Source organism: Meriones unguiculatus, chromosome 14 (genome assembly GCF_030254825.1).
Source record: "Meriones unguiculatus strain TT.TT164.6M chromosome 14, Bangor_MerUng_6.1, whole genome shotgun sequence".
In the NCBI taxonomy this organism is placed as follows: domain Eukaryota; kingdom Metazoa; phylum Chordata; class Mammalia; order Rodentia; family Muridae; genus Meriones; species Meriones unguiculatus.
Genome location: NC_083361.1, coordinates 75,745,838 through 75,751,184, shown reverse-complemented (window position 1 = coordinate 75,751,184; position 5,347 = coordinate 75,745,838).

Sequence of the window (5,347 nt, the reverse complement as noted above, 5' to 3'; positions counted from 1 at the left end):
CTTTTGCATTTTTAAACTTGTGCACTTGGAGGAGTATATTCTATGTTTCTGTTCAGTTACACTTGTGTTGGATCTAGATTGAAACAGTCCCTGAAGGAAGGAGGGAGGAGAGGTTTAAAGGACTCCAGAAATTCCCCAGAAAAGTACAAGGTTTCTCCCTGGGTTGTCTAACAGTAAACAGTTACTGGAGAAGAGGGGAGTCTGGGATGGAGGGGTCTCACATTGTTTTGTAAAATCTGTGTAATTTAATCTATGTAATTGCCCTTTCAATACAAAAACAGCAGTCTGTGATGAAAAAGAAGAAACTAGCTTTACAAAGAAATGGAACCCCAGGTGTTTCTCAGGGTTAGAGTGAAGTTCCAGCTAACGGCACTTCTCCACACCTGTCGGAGGCTGGCTTGGGCTGTTAGGCAACAATGGTTGCTTTCTTATGGCAGCTTAACAAACTTTCCAACACTGGGAAGATTGAAAATCTTTTTCCCCCCTGTCTTTTTGTAGTTGTTAGAGACGAGGTTTCTCTGCTTAGCCCTGGCTGTACTGGAACACCCTCAGTAGACTAGGCAGTCCTTGAACTCACAATGATCTGCCTTCCTCCTACTCCCTCGTGCTGGGATTAAAGGCATGTGCCACCTCCGCCTGGCAAGATCTTGAGTCTTAAAACAATACTATCAAATTTTCTCCACATCCAGCATTAAGTCCTAATTTTTTTTTTCAGAACCTGGCATTTATCTGTAATATTCTAGGTCCTAAAATGAAAACCTTTATTTAATTTAGCAGTGATTGTTGCCTTCAAGGGGTTGAGCACACATGTACTATGGGCCAGGAAGGACTTTGTCTTTAAAAAGCAATGTGTTTACTTCTTAAAGTCAACATTAGGCATGGAGGTGGTTTTGTTTTTCTACTAATAAGGGAGAACTTGGCTATTTAAAGTAAATAATTATGGATGCTTTTGGAGCTAAAACAACATTTTCTCCTACTTCAAATCTAACACGTGCTTAATACCAAGAAGACAGAGAAGCAGAAAGGCAGAAAGACATGATAGCAATGTGGCAATGTACAGTACTTGCCTTGTGTGTGAAAGGGACCCTGGGTTAGATCTCCAGCAAGTACAGCAGGGAGGAAGTCGATGAAAAGAAAGGTGAATATATTGGCAGCTTACTGGAGAGCCGTATGGTACTGGACCCAGAGTTAAGCTGTATGAACTCAGAACTCGCCATTCCACATGCCACCTTTGCAACTTGAAGCTTCCTTATCTATAAATAATTATAAAAATTAAAGATCAAATTAGGTAAGTTATGCAACAGATCTTCAGTGAATCTGACCTCTGGACACAACTTCTGGCTCCTTTTGTCCTAGCATCTTAAAACAGGAACTGTGCTGGCTTTGATACATTTGAAAAGAACACCCTGTATCTCAAGTCACTTTCAACAACATACGTTTTCCCTGGATCCTTTTTCTTACTGCAAAGGAGGGAACTGTGGATAAAATCTTACTCATAGAGCTCACCCTGGTGGTGTGGGTGCAGGAGAGCTGGTGGGCTGACCCGCTCAGCTACCTCCCAGGTCCAGATCCAGGGCTTTGGGTTGGCCTACCCCAACATCTACCCAGCTATGATCTGCTGGAACTTGTGAAAGGCCCAGTTCAAAGCTGCAGGAGCTCTATGACACAGGGCAACAAGAGGATATCAGAGAGGAGTCCCCGTGAGGATCCAGTGTTGACAGTGTAGCAGAATCTAGAGGCCTCCAAACGGACCAGTGATTCATTGCACTGAATATCTGCAAGACGCGTGAACAAAAGAATATATATGTATTTAATTCTTCTTTTCTTTGGGCGGGTGGTTGCAAGGGAGCAGGGCAGATACACAGGGATGGGGTACAATGATGTGAAGTTCGCAAAGAATCAATACAAAGTTTTTTAAAATCTCACTTATAAAATGAATACTAATAACTGTAAAGCAAGGTAAACCTTTGTTTCAAAATTCAAAGTCTATCTTTCAGCGAGTTTTCCAGAAATGATAAAGGTTTCAAGTTCTTTCAAATAAATTGTCTCATTTAGCTTACACAAACTTCCTCTGCAAAACTAAGATACTGAAGTTTAAATCCATTGTTTGAGCTGATCCTTCCTTAAATTAGGGAGAGACCATTGCCAACTATTTGAACTTAGGAAATAAACTTACATTTTGTGTCTCCTCTCAACAGTAAGATAGGAAGACTTTCCTTGTCCCAGTGATGCTGTTCCTCAGGAACTCAGCCACACTGATGGCTAGAGAGGATCATTGTCCTTCGACTCTGCCATACCATCAGTTACTGATGGTTCTTAAACATCTCCAGAAACAACCCTTCACTTGCTAGCTTTACTTAGCAGTTTATTATTTGTCTGAGATAGGGTTTCACATAGCCCAGGCTGTTCTGCATGAACACCTGGTCCTCCTACCCTCTCCAGGGCTAGGATTATAGGTGTGAGCCATCATGCCTGTGTATAAAACAGTTGGTTTTTGTTTTTGTTTTTTTAAAGTGCTAGGCATGGTGGTACACACCTTTTATCCCAGCACTTGGCAGGTGGATCTCCATGAGTCTGAAGCCAGCCTGATCTACCTTGTCTCAAAACAGCTAGGACAACAGTGTGTGTGTATGTGTGTGTGTGTGTGTATACATGCATTGCTGGGAGCCAGAGGAAGACATGAGGCCTCCTATCCACTCACTCACTGCTTTATCTCCTTGAGACAAGGTCTCTGTTAAACCTGGAGCTAGGCTGGCAGCCAGAAAGCCCCAGAGATTTTATTTCTGCTCTTCACAGAGCTGAGGTTCCATCATGCCTATTTTTCTGTAGCTATCACGGACTCAAACTCAAGTCTTCATGTTCACTCTGTCAGCGTTCTTACCCACTGAGCTACCACCCTAGCCTAACATGGCCCTTCTCTCTCTTGCTGGAAAATATTAAGATTTTGACAGTGTACCCCAGTGATTCTCAACCTTCCTAATGCTGCAGCCCTTTAATACAGTTCCTCATGTTGTGGTGACCCCAAAAGTATTTCATTGCTACCTCCTAACTGTGACTTTGCTACTGTTATGAATGGAAACGTCTACTATTCAGGGTATCTGCTGTTGGCCTCTGTGAAAGGCTATTGACATCCAAAGGGGTTGTGACCCACAGGTTGAGAACCACTGGTGTACCCAGTCTTACTTTCCCTTTCGTGACACCTCCTACCCAAAATGACCATAAACCGGACATAAAAAGCATTTCAGTATACTCTCATTTCTAAACTGTTACAGAGCCATTTCTTTTTTCATTTTTATTTTTTAAATTATTTTTATGTGTGTGGGTGTTTTGTCTGAGCATATGTCTGCACACTTAGATGAATTCCTGGAGGGCAGAAGAGGGCTTTGGATATCCTGGAATTGTGCTCTTAGGCCCTGAGCCATCTCCCAAGCCCAGTGATTTCTTTTTAGCTGAAACATTGCCTAAATTTATGACTCTGCATAAGACTTACACAACCCAGAGAGTAAATGGAACTGCTACGTTCACTGTAAAGACGTTGAAGTCTTCAAGTGCTATGTAATGGATGGGGTGCCCCCTTGGGAGACAAAGCCAGGTCTAAGAGAAAGAATGTATTATCAAGCTGGTGCTAGCGAATGTCTTGACTGTTTCGACCTCTTCATTTTACAGTTGGCAATCTAGAAATAATTATCCTTAAAACTGAGCTGAGAGGATGCTACTCATTCAGTCATTCACGTAGCTTAACGATGCACCCACCCAATCCATAAGGCTCACAGATCTGCTGTCACTTGTCTGTCAAGACTGTATCTAAAAGGGTGGTGATATGGCTCAGTGGTTAAGCTCACTACTCTTCTAGAGGACCTAGGTTAGATTCCTAGCATCCACAGGGCGGCTCACAACCGTTAGTAACTCTAGTCCCTGGGATCCAATACCCTCTTCTGACCTCCTCCGGTACTGGGAACACAGATGTGAGTGAAACACTCATACATTTTTTTTTAAAAGTGAAAAATTAAAGAAAATGGTTTTATATGACACACTCAAATACAGTCAACTAATAGTAACCTTTCCCTATATTAAAAAAAATTGCCTTTTGCCTAAGTCTCACAAACTCATGCGATTGTTCACACCGATTTACAGGCCTTATCAATTTCCTAGGGCCTCCGTTTTCAATAGCTAAAAAAGAGCAGTTCAACTATAAATCATGGCAAAATAGAACCACGTGATTTTCTTTTCAATTTTTATTTATTTTTGGAAACAGGGTCTACTATGAAGTCCCGGCTGCCCTGCAACTCTTTGTGTAGACCCACCTGCCTCTGTCATCCTAGTGCTGGGATCAAAGACACGAGCCACCACACCTGTCGGAACCACATTAAGTTTAAGACTTTTTTTTTCAGACAGGTTTTAAATAAATGCTCCTGGCTGGCTCGGAACTTGCTACTTAGACCTGGATGATGTGGACACTGAGGTGATCGTGCAATACTCATGTTGTTGCCTCTCAGAAGCTGGCTTACAGTCATGCTTCATGCATCGCCAAGTATTTTTACTTCAACCTAAACGCAGAATTTAAAACACAGCTTTCCTTAAGCCAAGAGTGGCACCAACCGGTTGAGGAGAATCATTCATTGTAATGGATACTCCTTAGGGTGAAATATCTGCCCAGAACGTAGGCGTGTCCGGAGGCTCTCCCTGGTACAGTTCTGAGCCGTTCCGACCCCTTCCCCAACGCTTTCAACCGGTGGCGGGACTACCTGGTTCGGCAGACAGGAACGGAGAAGAGGAGGGGCCAGGAGGCCGGTCTCCGCGACCCAGCGCGAGAGTACGGCTCGGCGCATGCGCCCTCCGGGCGGGCGCCGTCCACGGGCCCGGCGGGGGTGGAGGGCAGACCGCCGCCTCCGGAGTCCTCATCTCTCCCTCCGGCGGGGAGCCTGGGCTGCGCGGAGCCCCGTGGCCGCCACCGAGACGCAGCTCCCCAACCCGGTCCCGGGAGCCGCCGGCGCAGACACCCAAGGCGAGCGGCGGCCCCGCGGCTCCCCCTCCCGCTGGGACGGCGGTGGTCCGGCCCGAGCCACGGGCTCTCGCTCGCTGGCAGCGGGTCGGAGATCGCAGGACTGAGCCAATTGCGGACCAAACGTCCTGGCCGGGCAGGGGGTGAGGGAGCAGCCCTGGGAGTTCCGCCCCCGCGGCAGGCGCCAGTGGGGAAGGGAGACGTAGCGAGCCCCGTCCCCCGAGCCGGCCGGCCCGGCGCCGAGAGGGCGGCGGGAGGAGCGCCCGTCGCGAGGGAGCGGGGGCCGGGAGCAGCCGGGCGGCCGTGCGGGAGGGCGCGCGCGCGCCCCTTTTTCAGCAGTGTGGC